Source organism: Agelaius tricolor, unplaced genomic scaffold (assembly GCF_023055355.1).
Source record: "Agelaius tricolor isolate 1412-34295 unplaced genomic scaffold, bAgeTri1.0.p SCAF_4, whole genome shotgun sequence".
In the NCBI taxonomy this organism is placed as follows: domain Eukaryota; kingdom Metazoa; phylum Chordata; class Aves; order Passeriformes; family Icteridae; genus Agelaius; species Agelaius tricolor.
In genome coordinates this window covers 29,085,012-29,107,632 of record NW_027269264.1, presented here as the reverse complement: position 1 = coordinate 29,107,632, position 22,621 = coordinate 29,085,012, and the positions used below count along the sequence as shown (strand labels likewise).

The 22,621-nt window shown below is 34.3% G+C and overlaps 1 protein-coding gene across 38 annotated transcripts in view; it reads right to left on the bottom strand.

The window, feature by feature from the left end:
- The window catches only part of PTPRD (protein tyrosine phosphatase receptor type D), a 1,154,223-nt gene that overhangs the window by 547,273 nt on the left and 584,329 nt on the right, over positions 1-22,621 (bottom strand). For all 38 annotated transcript variants that reach the window (XM_071425013.1, XM_071425049.1, XM_071425014.1 and 35 more), the window contains one exon: positions 10,595-10,617. The gene's annotated coding sequence lies outside the window, so the exon portion shown is untranslated. The remainder of the gene's footprint in view (positions 1-10,594; positions 10,618-22,621) is intronic.

Here is a 22,621-nt window from a genome sequence, read left to right as displayed (position 1 = left end):
TGAAGTGCGAAAAAACATACGCTCACCATATAATTACGGTTTCTGTAAATTTAGTTTTGAAAGAGAAAAAGCTAACTGCACCTGAGCGTTTCATAGTAACTGATATGCCTTTCAAATAATTTCCTAAGTTCCAATACATTCTTCGTTCAATGAAGCAGAAGCATCAGTGATTCACAGTTGTTTTTAAAAACAGGAACTAAACAAATTATTACCTGCACTGGTTATTTTTTCTCCTTTCAAAGTTCTAATTTAGTAAATTATTTCCTACTACAGAAAAAAAAAAAAAAGGGGGAAAGGCTAATTTCAGCTATCCTGATACTTCCTTGCTTTTCACTGCAGTCCAACCTATGCCCTAACACCTCAACTAAACCATGTCATTGAGAGCCATATCCAGGTTTTTTTTAAGCTTATCCAGGGATGGTTACTCCACCACCTCCCCAGACAGACAATTCCAGTACTTTATCACTCTTTCCATGAGAAACTTTTTCCTAATATCCAGCCTGTACTTCCCTTGGTGCAGCTTGAGACTGTGTCCTCTTGTTCTGTCAGTTGCTGCCTGGAGAAAGAGACCAACCCCACCTGACTACAGCCACCTTTCAGGGAGTTCTAGAGAGTGATAAGGGCACCTCTGAGTCTCCTTTTCTCCAGGCTAAACACCCCCAGCTCCCTCAGTTGTTCCTCACAGGGCTTGTGTTCCCAGTCCCTCTCCAGCCTCGTTGCCTCCTCTGGACGCGCTCCAGCGTCTCAAGGTCCTTCCCAAACTGAGGGCCCAGAACTGGACACAGCACTCGAGGTGTGGCCTCACCAGTGCCAAGTACAGGGGAGAATGACCTCCCTGCTCCTGCTGGCCACACTGCTCCTGACACAGGCCAGGATGCCTTTGGCCTTCTTGGCCACCAGGGCACACTGCTGGCTCATGTCCACTCAGTTGTCACCAGTACCCCCAGGTCCCTTTCCAGCCACACCGTCCCCAGCCTGTAACACTCAGGGGGTTATTGTGGCCAAAATGCAGGACTCAGCACTTTATTTATTAAACTCCAGCCTGTTAGACTCTGCCCATGCATCCAACCATTCCAGGTCTCTCTGCAGAGCCCTCCTACCCTCCAACAGATCAACACATGACCCCAGCTTAGTGTCATCTGCAAATTTACTAATGAAAGACTCAGTACCCTCATCCATGTCATCTCTAAAGGTATTGAACAGAGCTGGCCCCAGCACAGACGCCTGAGGAACACCACTGATGACCAGCCACCAGCTGAATGCAGAACTGTTCATCACCACTCTCTGGGCCCATACTCACTGATTATGAAGCTATAATTACCTGGACTTCTTAACATTCTGATAAATGCAGTATCAGGCATCTTATTTAGATGAAAATGACCCTCAACACTACCAAAATGTACATAAGAAAAACCTGCAATGAGAGGAAAATCTTCCATGACTATGTTACATTTCTCCTCCTCCTATTTTGCAAGTTTTTTTCTTTCAAATGAAAGGGATAGCAGGAAGATTTCAAAGTGGTGTTTGCCATGCATTTCCAGGGTAGAAACAGTTCCTCTAATACAATAAATTTCACAGTCCACTGTGTTTCAGGGATTAGCACCATTGTCACTTAATTTCGGCTATAGCACTCAAAAGCAAACTGTAGTCTCTTGATATTATTACAATATAATGATTAAATGCATTATAAGAGCTGTAGACAACCATTTGCTACGTAGATATTAATTCCCAGCTTTCCCTTCCCTCCTCATGAGAGGAGCAGATAAGAAATATTTCTAATGCTCTGAATCCAGAGCTGATGTCTCCAGCTGCCCTAGATCACTATTATGGAGCTGAGGTACCAAGGTGTGGTACTGAGCTTTTGCCCATTGTACTTTTCCAAGTGGTGTCTATCATGGAGAATCTTACAGATAAAATAATTTCTTAATCCTTATTGCTTTCTTCATCAGCCACTGTGTGTATAGTACTGTGGGTGTACATTTAAAATTAGCTTGTACTCCCTTTTGTAGCTTCTCAGCAGACAACGGAAAAAAATTTCCATTGCTCTTTCACCACAGCTTCTGTTTGCCTTCAAGTAGCCTACTATAGAAGAAAGAAAAGGAATAGAAATTGAGACTAAAATGGCATTTTAGACTCTTTCTTCTGTAGGCTCATTAAAATTTACGAAGACAGAAGTGAAGATGAGAAGTATTGCTTAGGGTTGATTACAAGTTTTTTACAGGCCTGAGTTAAGGTTGTAAGACCTTTTTTTTTCGAACTACCTAAAGCAGCTTCTAAAAGCAATTAGCCTAAAAGAAATCCCTTAATACTGGTCCCAAAACACAGCACTAATTTTTTTTTCAAATATGTGACAAAATCCTGCTGAACCAAGACTTGATTTCAAGTTTCTCTATAGATAATTTCAAAGAAAAATTCAGACAATTTCAAAGAGATTTTATGGATATTTTTAGAAAAATTTTCTGATCTAAAGAGCTTTAATTTCTGTTTTAAATTGACTGGAAATCATAGAAATGATTCAGAGCACTGCAGAAGTATGCCTTCTCTCACAGAGCCACTGAATGACTGCTAAACCTCAGCAGTGATATAAAGATGGGAAGCTGTGTCAGTAGATCACAACAATTACAATAAGCACATAAATACAGCCGTAATCAATGGTTTTGCTACATGAACAAAGGCTACTGACAGCAGCAAATATGAGCATGTTTTTGTAAATGTGAGCCACTGGAATATTAATATTTACATTTAAGTTTTCAAAACAAAGATTAGATTATTTTTAATTGTCTGTGGCTTATAGCTGACACCAGCTTCTCTTGATTTATTTTATGTCTTCTCAAGAATATCTCTGTTTTGAATAATCCCTTTGTTAACAATACTTGCTTTTAAAAACTAATCTAGAATTTTCACTGACTTCCCATATATGCATAAGCCTGCCTAAAATCAATTATGTTGTCAGAAGAATGGAATTGGCAAGCATTGTAGATAGATAAATTATCCATCCACAGACAAGTGCAGAGAGAAAAATATATAGATGTGCAAGGATAAAAATTTTTTAACTTTCCAACATTTAAAAGAATGAACAATAAGCCCCTCACAGCATTTTCATTGCCGTATATCACAGTACTCTCAATAGGTTGGCAATAAATCATCTCTATTAAAGCTCATGTCTGGATGCTAATAGCCAATTACTGCATTAGTATTTAGTTGTAGAAAATATGTGTACTACTTTAAAGATACATTTATTACACTTCATGCATGTCAACTAAGCTATTTTCCTATGTAGTTCAGCTGCAAATTTCAGATTACAATAGAAGTTTTGATCTACTTATTGGGAGCAAGTTTTATTTAAAATTTTTCTGGTAAAAGTTGGGTGGTAATACAGTATGTTTCCTCAGGTTTCATTCTGGAAATTACTGTAAAAGATGGAATATAAACACCCAAGCTGGCTACTACTCTGTAAGGAAAGCATCTTCTTTTTTACTTGAAGGCTCACTAAAATAAAATGTGATAACAGGCAAGATGTCAGTCTCAAGCCTTATTGCTTTTTTCTTCTTTAAGGACTGAATATTTACTAATATATTTCAAAGAGGCAGCCTATAATTCTGTTATTATTTTTGGAAAAAAGATGAATGCTGAGATTGGCAGGGGACTAATTGCAAATAAGGGAGTGTAAAATTATTATTTTTTAACACCTATAAAAGCTGTAGACTAACAGGTAAACTAAATCCCCTTAAACATTAGAATTCCTGACAGCTGCAAGAACAAGAATCTACAATGGCGGTAGCCAGTACTATGCAACACTAAACCATGTAATTTACATCTTAGTGAAATTAAACATAGTATAATGGCTTAGCTTCCAGGCAACAATGCTATTAAATTTGCTGTAGCAGATTATGACATCATCTGAAACCCCAGGATACACTTTCAAGCCAGCTATTATGCTTGTAATATATACTACTTTTGTGGTTAGTTTTTCATTTAATTCATTGCAAGGATTATATATCTCAATGGCTGCACACACAATCCAGCAGAATGGCTCTAGAATATTGGTGAGCCAAAGTAATGTCACTTAGGGAACAGAAGTGATATTATTATAAGGGGAAAGAGGTCAGTAAGACTTGATGTCACTCAAACAGTACTTGTTAGAACTGCAATATGCCTTTTTTTCACTTTTCTTATCCAAAATGTCTTTCATTTTATCAAAAAATCCTTCAGAAATTATGTTTTTAAATTCCTGCTGTTATAAAACAGTGTATTTAGTAGAATAAAGAGATAGAGATGCAAGATAAATAAGGGGGTTTTGTGTGCCAAGAATCTGGTGAAGACCCTAGATGGATGTGAAAGCAGTTTTCCTTATTGACAGGTGAACAACAATCTTACCTAGGAAGATTTTCTGTGATCAGGGCTCCACCAGAGATTGCCTCAGCTGCCTGCTGGTTTGGGCTCTGGTTCTCTGATGAGCTGCCAAGAACAGCTCTTGAATGATATCAAGATGGGTGGGGCAAACTGCTATAAACCATATATTCTAGAGCGGTGAGAATAATAAATGATGTTCTTGTCAATGTTTAAACGTATATTTAACTGTACTCATCCAAGGAGTGGGTGAACCTACACAGGCAGTAATATTGTGTACGTTCATAGAAGTCAGAGACAGATTATCCTCTTAAGGGCAATATTCAAAATGTCTAAAATAATCAGTGCCCAACTCACTGAACTTGGTAGCCCCCCCATCTCCTTTTTGTGCCATAAACTTAAAAAATTGCATGCCAAAAAAATTTATATGAGGTACCACAATATTTAAAAGTTATGTGTCTATAGCTCTATAAACAACTGTAAGCATGTCATATGTTTCTGTATATGTCTTAAGGGCAGACAACCAGATTTCCATGTAACTTCTGACTGGATGAGCTGTTCCTTAGTAACAGATTAGTATTGATTTCAATGCCGGGAGTCTTACAGAGCTAATCTTTATTGCCACTGAGCAGGTTTATCAAAAGTTATATCCTTGTCCTTGGTCAATACCAGTGCCTCAATTGGTTAATTAGTTAGCTAAATGTGGATATATTTTCCCTCTTTAGTGTTCATCTGCCAGAAAAGTATTTTATTTATATATGCCCCCTTTTATTTTCACTGAATCAAAGGTATTAGTCACACTGTTGATAGTTTGCTTTTTATACACAGATTTGTTAAAATAAAAAGGTATTCAGATATAGCTGGATCACAATTCATAATCAAACTCACTGATGTACTTTGTACTTTGATTCCTGTGGCACAAGCAAAATACTTTTCTAAGTAACGGTAGTAATTGAGATGTACACTGACATTTCCATAGCCTACTTATCTGCAAATATGTTATTATTCCATTGGCTTCTAAGTAAAAGTAGAGTAAAAGTAGGTTCTTAACTGTGGATATCTTTATTTGAAATCTCATAGTGTTGCTTTTGTGTGTCATGCTCCTAAGGTAGAAGAACTGTAGTCTTTTCACTAGAAACAACCAAGACATATGCTCTAAGAAAGCACCAAATGCAAAACCAGACCTAGAGGTGGTTTGAAGGCAGTTCCTCTTCAGTGCCAGCAAATCTTTAGTTTGACCTGTTTCCTTTTGCCAAACTAGTCCTATTTACTTGCACCACTGGCTGAAAAAGGCCAGCTGAACTGGTTTTACTGGAGTCAGAAATGTAATTTGGTCACTCCACTGAGTTGCCTTTTCCAAAATGCTCTTAGAACTTCAAGCCATGCAAAAAGACTCTTTGTGTGTGTAATCTCTGGCCAAAGGTCAATGCAGTACAGGTTTCCTACAACTTCTAAAGACTAGTGAAGCAGCTAGCAAATGCTACAGCTCGTTTGGCTGCTGTCATTACCTAAGTAACAGCAGCTGATTTATCCATATTTTTATATGGCTTCTATCACCAGCTAAGTACATTTCCTGCATAGACAGCAGTGTTTGTAGATAGAAACAGTGAGAAGAGATGAGTTTTGCAATGAGAGTACAAAAACATTCCAGGAGAATTTTATCTTTCCTCTTAATAAAAAAAATCCAAACAAACAATCAAACAAACAAATTCGGGATGAATCTTAAATTTCTAAAACATTTGATAATAATAAGCAAACAAAACCACTTCTCTCACTGCTCAAAAAAAAAAAAAGGAAGAAAGAAAATGGAAACTCTAAACTTGTTCAGGAAGAGAAACTAGTAACATTAGCTCAGCTTACTCTATGACAAGTAATGCCTTTGAAGCCTATTTCACAAATGCAAAATTAGACATTGACAATTGAATTTACAATTATTACAGAAGAGAAACAAATATCTGAGAGACTGATGGGCAGCTATGCCTTTCTGCTATTGTTCACAAAGTTGCTTTATAACAGGTTTATGGGACAGACATTGCAAAGCCTCAAAAGCAGGCAGGTATAAACAGTGAAATCAATGTCCATAAGCAAAGCCCAAAAACTACAATCCTTTTAGCCTAGACTGTTTCCTCCTTTACCTCTATCCCTGCAAGCAATGTAACGTGTTGTTGAGCCATTTTGTAAATCCTTTTATATTTTTCCTCTTATTCTATTTATTCTTTGGAAGCTTTTGGTATTAAAACTGATGTTCACAAAACTGAGTGAGTTGATTAATAGGTATTTTATACATCTGGTATTTTCTCATAAAAGACTGGTAAACTTATTTCAATTATCATACCACCAACAAGGATGCAATCTGTTCACAATGGCTGTTTACGAGTGGCTGCTTTGGGTAATGGCTGTTTTCTTAGCATGGGAAATGAAATATAATATTATTAAACAGAGATATGCAGAATGGTGTGTCAACTTATCCATCTTCCTGATGTTTATAGGCTTAATTTTTTGTAATGTTTATTTTATTTTATGGGACCAAACGTTAAAGGATCACTTATTTGAAAGCATCTAATTTCTTTTATTTTGGTTTTAATGTCCTTGAATATTAGCATCCACAAATTCATGTGCAATCAGTGCAGAAAACCTGTGGTAGGTAGTCTATTAATCCTATTTAGAGAAACATGTTGTAATGAGAGAGATAATGAACCAAGGAGTTTAATTTTTTTATGTTTTACCCACAAGGCTAAGATTGTCTTCTTTGGTGTTTTTTTTTTGAACAAATCACCTGTAAAATATCTTAAAATGATGCATGATCATCTCAAAATTGCTATGAAAGTACAGTGTGGATGAGAAAGAAGGAAGTGCAAATACAAGACTGGATGGTGAAGAAACAGACATGCACATTGTAAAGATTTTAAACATAACAATAATTAAAATCATGTTAGATTAATACCCCAGGTAGTGAAAGAAAGCACTGTGGTAAGGATTCAGCTTCTTAGGAATCATTAAAGTACAACTATTTATATTTGAGCAGGGAAATAGTTTTTTTTAGATTTGCAAATTATCAAACAATACCTTCTTAGATTTCAGTAAATGATATTTGAAATGCTAAATATATCAGAACACTTTCATAAACCACTTACATGTGTCTCTAACAGAGACAGTATCTGTTTCAGATACTAAGATATTTAAGTCTATCATATACAAATTTGAATTTCAATTAAGGTTTAATTTGGGGCAATAAGAGAGAAATGCATATTTCTTCAAAATATAAATGGATAATGAAAACATAAATGTTTCTAAAATTTTAAAGAGCTTTAAAAACTAATGTTCTTCAACAAATGGTATCTCGGAATTTACACAGATATAGAGACATAGAAAACAGAAATCACATACATTCTCCTGCCAAGTAAAAATTTCTTGCTGCCTGCCATTACAGAAGTCACTGCTGCTAAGAGAACTATTTAGTATGGAATGTTTCCTTTATCTTCTTTCCTCATACCAAGTAAACATATGCTGAATGCTTTGGTGTCTGCCACCATGTATTTTTTCCCTCTTGGCATATAAACCTTGACTGCTGGTAGTGATAGCACCTTTGCTCTGCTGTCAACTTTAACCCGCACTGTTGCTCCTTAGAGTAAAAGTGGATGTGTTCTGCAGCTGTTTAGATAATATCTCCTTCCCCCTCACATAATTATTCTCACAGTATTTGGTTCTTGTAGGCTTCAGCTTCTCAGCAATGTGTTAATAGAGAGCAATAGCTGAGGATTTTTCATGAGGAATTATATTTCTGGTTACCTAAGATAAATAGTATGAGATAAAAAATTTCAAAAGCACTTACATCACTACCACTAAAGGCAGGCCATGCAAAACATGCCGCTGAAGTTTTGCCACTGAAAGCCTTAGTTTTATGAAGCCAGACTGGCTTCACTAATGCTTACCTGAGCTCAAACAATTTCAGCTACAAAGGCTACCTAAGATGTCTCTTTGCTTATTGCATAAGCCTGGTTCCTTTCGATTGGGGTTTTTTGATATGAAATTAATGAGGTTTTTAGTCTCTAATACATAGCCAAAGATGCTGGAAGGACAAAGAAGGGAGGTTAAAAGGACCATTTAAAAATAAGGAATGCATTGAATACATTAAATTCATTGGGTGAAACAGTTTAATGAAGAAAAATACTAATTAAATTATTAAAATCTAGATTTCAAGTAGTAATTAAAAAGGCAGTTGCTACGCAACCAAAAGGATTTTTGTGACAGAGTGCAGAAATATATTTGTTAAGTATGCTGGTATTTCACTTTGACCTTTTTCAGTCATACACCTGCCCAAACTGTCTGTAAATATATTTTTGAGAATGAAAACATTATAAGATATCTGCAGGATGAAGAAGCAGAAAGACTATTTGAATTAGTTAATGGCTTTTATTATGGTTAAAAGGTTAAGGAATCTGTGATAAAAATAGATATTCATATATAATTATAGAATTTTTATGCTGATAACTAATGAATTAATTCCTGTCCCAAACACAGGTCCTGATCCTTAAACATAAAAACATTAATTATAATATAGTGTGTGAGCTAAACCTGCCCTTTCCTGAAGGTTTTAAATAACAGTTAAATCTATTAATTGTATCAGAAACCTAAGTAGTTGTTCATAATAACTAAGGCCAATTTTTGCTTTTCCTGGAATACTTAGTCTAAGATGTGTGTTGATTTCTGCTATAGTATCAATTGTTACATGTGGAAGATTTCTGTTGCTGTCATGTTATACTGATACATGGAAGAGAGAACACCAGTACGTAGATAAAGAGTGACATACAAAAGAATATTGTTAGGACACATATATAATTCTATGAAGAAGCATAAATTGTGTTCAAAAATATATATGGAGTGCTTTCACATATACCCCACAGTCAGGCAAATTCTGCCTTGGGCTGTGCTTTGCAAATGGGAGGGAGATCTGTTCTGGTGGATCTGAAGGACTCAGCTCAGTGGTTAAGTCAGTTATTTCTTCAGGTTGCTTACTGGTCTTGTGACCAAACTCAATTTTCTTTAATTCCCTATAGTCCCACATTTAAATTGCAAAATATTAAAGATTTTGCTTTGTTGATGCAGATTCCTTCCCACTGATATCTCAGCCAGCACACTGGAGGGAATCTGAATTTGGTCTAACCAACTGGCTTCTTGAGAGATGCTGGATCACCACCAGCACCTGACATCCAGAAGCAAAGGGCTTGCTCTCTGGTTAAATCCTGTTCTCTGCACTGTCACTTGCTTCCTCTTCTTTGATTTTTAAATAACAGAGTGAACAATAGTGATTCTTAACCAGAATGGAATTTTTTGCAGATGTGATTATTTTTCTTATGACTTCCTTCATTTCCAAACATAAATTTATGATTGTTTTCTAGGTAGCTTCTCTTCAAGCAACTACTCAGAATAGGCCCTAAGGCCTCTTTTCAGATGCTGGAGCAGAGGAACTATAAGATCTAAAGACAGAGTGTATCAGTAGGGTGGAGAGATTCCTAAAAGGAGCTCTGGGACATTTGCTTATCATTTGTGCAGCAACATGTAAACTTCTATACACTCTTACGCTTCCATGCTAGGAATCTAGGTGAAAATAGAGTATTCTTGAAAAGGATTCTGTAGGTTCTCTCTCTATATGTTAATTAATGGGTGCTTCCAATTCTGTGCGACATCATTACAAAAGAACGTGTTGATTTTTAGATATGTGTCCTGATAAACTCAGTTCTATCTCGAACCTATGTAGAAAAAGCAGGTTCAAAACTGTCTTTAATCAGAGCACCATCTTGTGTTTCTTTTTTTGTTTAAAGGCAATTTAAAGTTCTATAAAGAAAAAAGGGTGTGTTCCACTGCCCAGTGAAGCTACAACTCCCTAAAAGCTTTCTGTTTTCCTGGCCTCCAGATAAAAATCAAAAATTAATTACAGGAAAACTTTGGTGTCACTGGAAAGACAGGAGTTAGAAGACACCATTATACTTCAGAACTATTTATAAACACATAAAAAAATTTGATCCTTTTAGATGAAAATCTTATCCAACAGGCCAATGACAGGAAGAATCCACAGTACTTCTCTATATTGTGGAAAAGAGATTTTTTGCTGACTGTAAACCTTCTCTGTAAGTTGCCATAGTGAATAACTACTAGACACAAATCACAATAACATCATAAAGCTTTAGTAGTCTTGGCTTTAGTAAATTAGTTAAATTACCCAGTAATAAAATGAGTCTCCTACCTCAACTTTGTGAATTCCAACTCCTGTTAAAAAAGAGAGAAAGAGAAAGATTTTCAGAGAAGGGTACAGAAAGAAAGACATTTAACATTGTTTACCAAATAATTCACAGAAAACAAGTTCACAAGTTTGATTAGAAGAAAAATTATATAAAAAGAATGTTCCCCTGTTATAGAGAGAAAATAAACATTTTTCCTATATGTAATCTCCAGCTATAGGAAGATTTTGCAATTTATTAAAATATTTTTATGACAGCTCACTGCATAAAGTAAGGTATTATCATAGGAGAGAATAACTAGGAGAATCTGTGCTCCAATTTGCAGGTAACAAAGAAATTTTAAAAATACATGAAACTGAAGTTCAAAAATACTTTAATAAAGTCACTAGCTTGAAGTTTTAGCCCTGTCTTTCAATCAACTAAACAATAAAACAAATTAAACTTTCTTTTTTTTAAACGTTAATATATGGTTCTCTAAGTTTCTTTCTCCGTCATGTTATCAGTCATCTTCATTTCAGTTCGCTTGTTAATGTGTCCTGCCATTACTCTACTACTCTACTAATGTCCTGCCATTACTGCTACATGTGTACTCTGCTGTTGCTGATGCAATGACTCTACATCATGCACTTTCCCAGCAGTGTCAGAAGTCTGAAAAATTAGGAAGATCAGGAAACACACATTCTAAAAATAGTTTTTAATAAAATATATCAGAAGTGAAATTTACCTACTACAAACCACAAAAAATTACAAGAGATTTCCAAGAGGATTTAAATTTGTTTAGCTCTGCAAATTTCCTAAACTACATAGTATAAAAGCCACAATTTTGACTATTTACATAAGAAATTTATTCTCTTCTCTTCAGTTACTTCCTTGGAGGTGGAGTGAGAAAACCTTGTAAGACATGGTAAGAAGGGTATAGGAATAGGATTTAATTTTTTTCTCCTATTTTGATGGTCTCAGGCACTATCAATACCAATATCCGTTTCATATTACTTATTTGACATAATTTAACTTAGTTTGTGCACCAAACTACAGTTGTCTGTGAACTTAAGGAGTGATTTAAAATATAAAGAAAAAGGAATTGTCAAATAGATAGCTATAGCTGTTAGTAAATGACCAGGTAAAATCTCTATACAAGAGAAAAAGAGTCCAAGTCATCTGGATTACAGGTTTCTGGGTTCTTTGGTTTTTTTTTGTTTTTTTTTTGTTTTTTTTAATTTTGTCAATAAGCAATGGATCATACTTGACAACTTTTCAAATCTATATTTTGGAATGCAATCTGCAACAGATAATCATAATTTTATTTTATGTAAGACAGTGTCCTGCAAAAACAGTCCTTATAAGGTTTAGACTCTTTCAGAAATCCACTTCATATTTATGTCTAAATAAAGCAGACAAATATCATCTTCTTTCCTATTAACACCTCTGCAGGAGATAAAAGAACCCCACTCTCCACTCTTCCTTTGTATCCTGTTGCTTACTTGATATAGTTACAATACTGTCAGAAAAATTCTCAAAGCCTTAAGGAAAGGAGCAAGTTTGTGGAATTAGCATTTCATATTTTTGATGAACCTGAACTAATCTCGTAAACTCCTTAGAACTTAATCCCACCACTTTTTTCCTAACAGTTGCTTAGGCTCAATATCATGTTTCCCCTCTAATAACAGCTCTCTAGAATATATTATGGATTTTTTAAATATTTTTATTCATTTGCTTTGCTTTTCTAGAAATACATCTTATAGTTTGAAAAAGATTGCCTAAGAAGGCAGGGCAAACAAGTCGTGTAAGATCCTGTAGCCTTTACTAATTTTGGAATCAATTTCTCTGTGGTGTTCCTCCAGTTCTGTTGAAAATCCTAATTTACAACATTCATAGATTTCTTTCTTTTTATGCATGGTAAGATATCTTATAATTTTTTGGGGGTTTTTTTTTTGGTACTTTGGGCTTTAGCATGTATCAGCTTATGGGCTTTATTTCATCTTTATCTGTATAGCCAGTGGGAGTCAGTATTGAAAATTAATTTGATTGAGCATAGCAGCCACATTGTGCAGAATGTCATTCAGTGAAGAGACTAGATATGACAGTTACAAATAATTTAGGAGAAATTATCACTGAGAAAGGAAAGAGAGAAATTTGTTTGATAGTGTCAGGTGGCCTGAATGCACTGATCCCTGTGTAGAAGAATCAGAGGGTTTTAAAAATATTGCTGATAAGGAAGACAAAACCTAACAGACCCCTAAACTGAAGTCAATACTACACCCTCTGGTAGAGTGACCTGCTCTTCTGAGATGACCTGCTTTGGAGTGTCCAGGTCTGGGACCTTCAACACAAGAAAGGTGTTGACCTGTTGGCACCAGTCCAGAGTCACTACTTTGATTTTAGGAGTTTGAGCAGGTCACCTATGAAGACAGGCTGAGAGAGCTGGGGCTGTTCAGCATGGAGAGGACCCTATAGTGGCCTTTTAGTACCTACTGGGCACCTACAAGAAAGCTAAAGAGGGTCTTTTCACAAGGCCACACAGTGACAGGACAAGGGGGAATAACCTTGGGATGAAGGAGAGTAGGAGATGTAGGGATGGTGAAGCACTGGAACAGATTGTCCCAGAGATGATGCGGGCTCCCCATCCCTGGAGGCGTTCAAGACTATGCTGGGGGGGATTCTGAGTAAACTGGTCTAGTGGAAGATTTTTCTGCCCTTGGAAGAGAGGATGGAACAAGATGATCTTTAGGGTCCCTTCCAACCCAAACTTTTTCATGATTATCTGATAATGAAGTTATTGGTGGAAAGCTCTTGTCAGTGACACTTAAGGAGAGTCATACTAGATACTATTAAGGCAGGATCATTATCTGTGTATCATTACACAGCAAGAATTACAGTGACTGAAATATCAAGTATAGAGTCAAGTGCCACATTTACAAATTTCTCCTACTATGTAGAAATATCAAGTTTTCATAAGTACAAGGACATCTTAACAAGTCATTGGGTTTCCTCTCACTTTTCTTTCTTTGTATTTATGGTGACTTAGCTTAAAGCAGACCCGGCCTTATTCCTTTTTTCTCTGCTTAGAACTGTATTTCATGCTTATTCTGATCAGTCAGAAAACTAGAAACAGAAAATAGAGAAGTAAGATTTAATTATAAGTGAACGATTGTTTCTTTGAATTTTTCTTACACATAGTGGGTATCTCTTCTCCAATGTTTTGCCATTCTAGTTATTCATAGAACTTTTGCTGTGGATCATTAAGTTAATGAAATAACTTCAAAAGAAAATGTGCCTTTCGAAGCCTTTCCAGACACAATTTTGATACTGCACTTGCTCTGTCATTGGAATATTGACTATCACAGCTTCACTGCCTATGAGATTGGATTAAGATTCTGGAAATAATTTTTTTTAAAGGGTTGAAATTACATGGGGCTTAAAGTGTTTTAGATAATGAGGCCTTGGATGATCCCATCTTGCATGCTGCCTGCCTTCAGTTCAATACTTGGATCACAAAACTAGCAATCCTTCCTGGCTAATGGAGTTTGGAGTTATGAAACAATATAAAAGCTGTGATTTACTGGGAGCTATAAACATCTTTGGGCTACTTCTTCTGCGCTATCATCTTGTACTCCTACTTGACTCTGGATCTTTAGTGTTAGTTTGCTTTCTTGACTTCATAAACTATATGTTCTTGTGACCCTTAATTATAACAATTCTATTGAAACTTCAAAAACTGGATGTCTATAGCCCTATTCATTTTACATGAGAACAAAACTCACTGGGGGAATTATTTCACTTCATGTGATAAAAATTATGTTCTATAAGGTATTGCGGTTACATTTAGTTCCAATTTCTTATTAATTGATACCTTTTCTTCCCAAGTATATATTTGAATTATTTTTATTGTCTTTTTCACATTTATTCAGAAATACAATTCAGTGAGTTTGGGATAGATTGGATTGCAGATTTTAAAATTTATTCTGATTATTTTTGGCAGATTCAGCAGTCAAGATATTTTTGTATTACTCAGCATCTTCATCCATAAAGACAAGTCAGCATGATAATTTAATGCTATGAGTGTGACTCAAGTTTTGTATTGTGGTTTTTTTTTCCCCAGATGGTAGTCATTAAAGGGATAATCAAACACAAGACATGGAATATACTTGGGAGATTTTAGAATATAGTTATGGCAAAATGTTACATGTTTTATTTGTATGTTTTTAGTTGATCTTTCTTCCAACAGTCCCTTTCAAAAAATAAAACACGGCAAATATTAAATTAATTTCAGCTTCATACTTCTGGTTGTGTGCCAACTTAACTGTTTTATTTCATTCAAGTGGTGAATAACCAATCCTGATTCAACCTATCATTAAAAAATCAAATATTCTCTACAGAAAACACTATTCGTTGTCATAATACCAATTGTCTTATCTAGTCTTTCTGACATCATGGGAGCAATATAGATATTTTCTGGATTTGGATTGTTATCCATTGTATCAAAGTGTGCAATAATATTTCTTGTTACCAGCAATTCTGAAAAACATGATGCTTATTTAGAATAAAATAACCGGTTTGTTTTTTGAAAAAGCTTTACAATGAAAAAAAAAAGAACTTCTTGCTTTACATTTTCTCTTTAATTTTTATATCCTGTTAAGAAATGTGACTGGAAATACTATTAAGATAAACAAGATTGAAAATAAGGCAATATTGTTGACTATTTTAATATAAGGAAGAAACAATCACTTTATGATTCATTTATATAAAATGAATCCTTGTGGAATTTGTTTGTTTGGTGTTTTTTTTTTTTTTTATTTTGTCTGTGTATGTTTTTTATATTGAACTGTAAGAAATACTGGAAAAGTTCAATCTGGACAGTTTAGCTAAAAAATGGTTCCATGTGTGGTCTGCACTCTTGATAGTAAGGAGTACTATTAAAATTGGTGACTGGAAAAAAAATGAGGTAGGATCCCTGTGGTTTTGATAGTATCAGTCTGCTGGTTTAATATTTAAAATATCAGATATAAATAACTTCAACATTTGGAGAACTGCCAGAATATGAATTATAATATCTAGGTCACTGCCTGTTTAAAACACTATTATCTTCTATCTAGAGTAAAACCTTAAACAGACCTTTTATCTACCAAAGAAGCTATGCTGAGGCATTTTTGGAATACCATATGTATGTATGGTACATATGGTATTCCACAAACACATTTTGCTGCAGAAAATCATAAAAGGAAAAATCATAAAGAAATAATTTTGATAAAAAAGTATATTTTTAATCTGTTCATAAATCATTAAAACTTGATTTCTTTCCCCCCACATATTTGTCTCACTTTACCAAAACTATTGGTTTTATATGCAGTTTAGTCACATAGTTACAGTTTTTTGCTGGAGATAGTAGGATAATTTAACAGGTTGTGTTTCTAAAAACAGTTTTTTTACACATCGAGACAAACTTGTAAGAGGGAAAATGTTTGGGAATAAAAATTCATTAAGTTCAGTTACTGAAAAGGAGCAAGTCAGGAACTGAAATGCCGAGGTTGAATACAGAATCATAAAGGTGCTCAGTTTTCTCACTAAAAGAGCTAGTGTTATAAGTAGATCTTAGACTAGTTCCTGGAGCTCGTAGCAAAATTCATTTCTATAAAATACAGAGACCATCTATGTAGTTCATGGTATGGCAAAGTAGAAGAGATTAAAAAAGGAAAAAAACCTTATGATAAACAGTCATTCACCATGTTGTTCTAAAATTCACATTTTTATCTCTCTACAAAGGATACCTATGGAAAATACCACTGCTCCAAGTAGATGGGAAAAGATTAGAGGGGTAAAGATTAGAGGGACACAGAGTAGATGCTTCAGAAGGGTAAACATTAGAGCGACACAGAATTTAATGTCATGGGCTTTGTATGAAAGCATGGATATAAACTAGTCAGTGATGAATGTCTTCCAGCAACTGCAACCTGCTGAGAATGGAATATTTAAAACAGCTAGAAGAGGTATCTGGTATTAAGGTGGAGCAAAACAATAACTGTTTTCTATTTTAAAAATGGATTTTATCATAGAGTTAAATTCATCATTTGTTCCCCTGTGAAAATAGGCAAATACCTAACTATACACTGCATCTAAATGGAAGTTCATATAAGTGATTAAGTTAAAACAAGCTTTAAAAGACTTTTACTGCTTACGCTCTTTACTGTTTTCAGTACCAAATGAACCCCTAATAAACGACAGAGAGATGATAGATGAAGTCCTTTTCAGAAAACACAAATCTATCCAGAGACTTGGAAGATGTTTGCATAAAATCTTTGAAAAAAACAGTAAAAACCTTTAAATAAAAAAAAAATTTTGGTTTTAATTAAAACCACTACAGAGGCATTAACCATTTTATATATATATATGTATACACACACACACACACACACACACATACACATATATATACATTTTTATATATATATGTACAAATACATACACAATCATATACACACACATACATAGCACAGAATTTTAATTGAGTTCCACCTACTCCCATAAAGAAAAAATGAGACTGTCAGTTACATTTATAATAATCACTGATTCAAGATCAGGACAACACAGTGTTGTGAAGAAGAGCCTTTAAAAAAGCTTGCAATGGGAAAATAGATGAGAGACAGAAAAAAACTAGTTTGATAATATATTATATTATTTAAGACTCTCTAGACTCTCTCTCCCCAAAAAAAACCCAAAAAAATCCCGCTTATCAGTTGGAGTTAATATTCTTATGATCAGACTGCCTATTTTATGTTCATTTTACCTAGAATTTGAATAAATAATAGCTGATGTTCAAGCTAGCCAGCCTGAACTGGTTGTTACTACAGTTTATTACACCTCTTATTAAAAAATTTCCTCTGCACATTTCTTATGTTACTGCAATGCAATGTTTTATTATAGTTTCAGAGTCTGGTTGTGTAAGGCTTTGAAATAGTAAGCTGAACTTACCTTCCATGATGGTTTATTTCTCACAAAACAAGCATGTAGTGCACATATGGCCAGGTACTGGACACAGCTGAAACAACAGCTGATGCACTGGAATATCTCAAAGAATGGGAAAGCAAAACATCAAAAAGTGAAAAATGGCCTTGCTGTCAGACTGTGACAGTAATTTGAAAACATGTTTGCACATCTGAAAAGACACCTGAAATATGTATTATTGAAGAAATAAAATATAGCTATTTCATCTTAATTTTCTTCACTTTTTAAAGAGTACAATATTGTTGGTATCCCTTAATGTGAGTCATGTGGCTCAGTATATTTAATAAATCTGTAACTAAGAAAAATTTTCTGTGGCTTGTGGAAGTAATTATCACCTCTTTTGTGTTCATGATGGACAGAAAAGATTATGACAAAGGTGTTGATTAACAAGTGATCATGCTTAATATAAATATTGAGTGAAAATATAATATAAATATTGGGTGAAAATATAATTTAGAAAAGTCAGCATGTTCCCCAGAAAAATGGAAAACTAGTAGCTAAAAAAATTTTTCATCTCCCTTATACACTTTGGTAAATTTTGAGACCTGTATCAAGCATCTATTTGTACCTTGCCCAGTTACTAACACATATATTTACCAGAAAATAACAAAATATCAGATATTGCTTTTTAGTTATATGGGCTATAGCTCTTGCATAGGAAAGAAAGAAAAAACCCCCAAAAAAATGAAATGAGTGAATTCTAAAAACAGCTTGAAATATGCATGCATCATAATAAAACTAAAATAGATAAAATCAGCATATTCTCTTTCACCTGTCCTTGTCAACATATACTTCTCATATGCTTGTTAACTATAAATTCTGGATGAAATTATGGATGGATGTTGCTCACAGCTGAAATTCTGACAGAAAATTTTGCTGAAAACTCTTTATAACGGTCCATCTTCCATGAGTGACTTAAGGGCAGTGTGTGAATGGATAATTTTGTACATGTTACCTTCAGGACATATCCAAAGGCTCAGATGGAAAGTTCTTTGAGCTACCTTAGAATTAAGAAGCACAAGGAACTCAGATATAAGACTGACTGTATAGCAGATTAACAACTTAGAGCTGCATTCCTTGCAGGATGTGATAGAAATCGATGATTTCTTATGGCACAGGTCTCATAACAACAGGACTTGTACAGTCTGTCCAGAGGAATGACAGACAAAGCTACTTTCTTTGGAAAGAAAAGGACTTCTAGACTAGTCTAGTTTCATTACCTTCAAGAGCAAAACCTGGCTCTTTGATGCTTGGTGAGAATACCTAGAAGTCTCACTGAAACATTAATTTTGATTTTAAACATTAAAGTAAGCAATTAATAATTTTAAAAAAAGTAAATTGTTGACCATACATGGACATGGGTCAGCTCAACTGCCCTTTAGAACAGAAGCCCAATTACACTAACTTTGTAAGGCAAGATACTTAAAAGATAGTCTTTAGTTTTTTCACAGACAGAGAAATATCACTCTTGTTGCTATTAGGCCTCTTTCCTTAAAAATTTTAAGGCTAATACATTCTGAGTAATATGAACTTCTATTTACCTAAAAGTGAAGGAAATAATGATTTAATTAGAAGTAAAATTTTATATATTATTAAGTAGAAACAATTATAATTTAAATATAATATATAGTGCAAAATAAATTTACTTCATTATAGTTTAATTTTCTTGGACTCAGAAGTTATGTAGTTTATGAGTATAGTAATTAGGGTAAACTAGGAAGCAAAAGAGTAATTTCATTCTATTTAATATAGTAACATAATATACGTTTTAAAAACAGTTTCTGTTAGAATTCATGCACTACTAGGTTTATGAACATTTTATACTTTTATTATATAACCATAGATTAAAAAGTAAAGTGAATGTAAGGCCATTATTTAAGTAAAGACATAATAAACAATGTGCATAAAATGTTAATCCAATTGCAAAGACACTACAATTTTAATTAGTAGATAAATAATATGCATGATATGTCAAATCTCTCCTTTGAGCAATGCATATTTTGAACATACACTTTATTATGAAGCTTCTAAAATTTCATCTCAAACCATAGGCCCATACGTTTTATTTGCACACAAAGGAATTTATACCCTAATTTTTTTTTTAGGCCCTTATATGAAAAGTAGAATATAAAATGTATGTGTAACATTTAGCAAAATATTTGTGAAGTACATAAAAAAGGAAGTTTTTTTGACTCTCAAACTAATGCTGAGTTCCTAAAGCCCTCATTTAAAAAGGGGACTATAATTTTACATGACTTTTCAGTGACACACAAATTTATTTAACTGAATGTTGAAGCACTTAAATATCTCAGATGAGGAAGATGAAAATCTTCCAAACTTTAAAGTGTCATTTAAGAATGTCTACAAGTTCTATATACCCTAATTTTTTTGTTTGAAATGGGATTTACAATGCTTAGCTACATATTGATAATGCAGAAGTGGGTACAGCAAAACAATATGAGAATTTAGCACTTAATCAAAAACCATACAAGATATTTATATCTCATTGTTATTCATCGTTTTAGTGTATGTGGAATTTTTTCTGCAGGAACATTTATATGGCACTGATAAAACTTCTGTAGGATGGTTGAATAATCACCCCTTTTTTGCCCTTTTTTTTTGGCTTTTTTTGGGCAGTTTCTGCCTGTCTACAATTAAGGATAGAAAACAGATCAAAAGATAAATCAGTCTGAAGGAAATGTAGTGAAATCCATCAGCCTGAGAATCTGTAGCTAATGAAAGACTAATTTCATTTTATTTTAGCCATCTTGCAATGACTTCATGCCAATGTGAAGAAAAGGCATTGTACTATAAAAAGTGTGAAATTATGATTGTCTCCATTATACGTATGCATAATGAATTTTCCAACTTCTCAACTAATACACTCAAGATGCATGTGTGGGAGAGTGGTAGGGAGAGCCATTATGGTTTGGTTTTAGTTTTGTTCCCTCACTTGGGAACAAAAGTTTTCTTTATTCCATGCTTATTACTGTCAGATAAAAAAAAATGCTTATGTTTGCAATTATGTTTTTCCAAAAAAAAAAAAATCCAGTTGCCAAAGCATGCATGTGTCGCACATTAGACAAAATAATGTGTTGAAATCTCAACTGTAAAAAAATTAAGAAACCAGTTGGATACAAAAACCAGTTACTGTGTGTTTTAAAAGAGGAAAAAAATCAGGTATCAGGCTTCTATTTAACAATCAAAAAAAAAAAAAAAAAGGTAACTGAAGACCAGAAACCTCTCATAATCTTCCCAGGAAAAAGATAAAGATAATTCTGAATACTACTAATGTTCTCTTAGAGGTTAACTAGCTGGCCCACTTCAGCAGCCCATTGCAGTGCTCAGAACAATGACTGAAGATCAGAAGTATTGAATGTTTTAATGTCTAATTAATGCCATAGATCAATGGATTGCATTTTTTTTAATTATTTAATGAATATAATGAAAACTCTGAATATTTAATTCCTACTTAGAAAATGCTCTCCTGTTTGGAGAAAAAACATCTGATCCAAAGGAAATAAAATTTTACTGTTGCTTTTCTGCAGTTTCCTAGTCCTTAGGTTCATTATGGAACAACTAGATTATGTAGTACAAAAACAGTCAGAGGACTGAATTTCCTTATGCCAGGGGAAACTCTCTAGTGAATGTTCATTTGACAGCACTATTGTGACAGCATTTTTTCTGGACTGCCTTTGTAACATGAGCAGATGATGGAGTTCACTTTCATGGTGTATGAGACAGGAAAGCGATTGCTGTGCATTTCAGGTGTTGTTTTCAAAAGAGAAACTGCCTGTGCTTTCTTCAGTCCTTCATGGATTTTTACAGCATGGTCTAATGCAGGATTCAGTGAGTGAGAGCTCTGTATGATTTAATGGAGCCCCAAATCCTAATACTGCTTCTAGAGAAGCCTGTTATTATCCTGAGACTTTCCTTAAAGAGTAATCTCAAATGGTTTGAGTAATTTTGGAAAGTGAGAATGAGAAAAGCACCAGAGATCAAAATATTTATTCCAACTGAATTTTCTATAAGAAGTGACCACAATATAAATAGGTAAAAACTACGCTCTGAAAACATAAAGGAAGAAAACTCATCAGGGACTTTTTCTTCAACAAATAGACTGATCATCTGATGAGGATGCTTCCTGTCCTCTGCAATAATTACACGGACATCCCCAAGCGCCCTGTCACCTTGCAAGATTATTTTCATTTTGCCTTTATTAAAGAAATAAAAACAGGCTGGCAAAATCTGCCAATTCAAGCAAATACTGTCTCTCAAATAAAATGTAAAAGAAAATAATTACAGAGAATTTTTGCAATAGAAAGGTTGTGGGATACTGTTTGTAACTGTTTATATAAACTAAACATAAAAACATAGTTGCACTTCAGTGTATAAATTACAGTCAGTACACATGGCTCTTATACGCTGTACAGAAGAAAGCAATAAAAATCAAGGAGAAGAGAAGCACACATAATTTTGAATTTTCCAACTGAGGAACTTATGTCTTTGACTTTCAAATGTGATGAGCTTTGATAGGCTCTGTGCACTTCATCCCACCTGCAGTTTCTTGGATTCACGCCTTGATTTGTGTCAACTGATTCACTGACTTTTTATGAAGGTGTTCAAATATACAGTGCCTTAATTAACTACCCAAGATTTCTGTCTCATTATGTGAGACAGAAAAGCCCACTAAGCTGTCGTTGAACAGCAGTCATTACTTCAGAGCTCCTGTACTTCTGTGCATGAGGGCGAGGATGGTGATTGATTTATCACTATTTTAATAGATACTTGACCTGTGAGTCAATACAAATGTTTCACTCAGTGGTGGCAGAGGGCAAGTGATCCAATTATGTGAACACAGTGGACTAATAAAGGAGCTCTATTTTTTCCTGATTTCCTGAGAGAGTTGTTAAAATCTTCTGTTTGATATTTAGTACAACTACTAGTTAAGAATTATAAACTTGAAGTACTAGGGATAACATTAAAGAAAAAAAAGTTCAAATAACCACTAATAGCTTAACATCATTCCACAA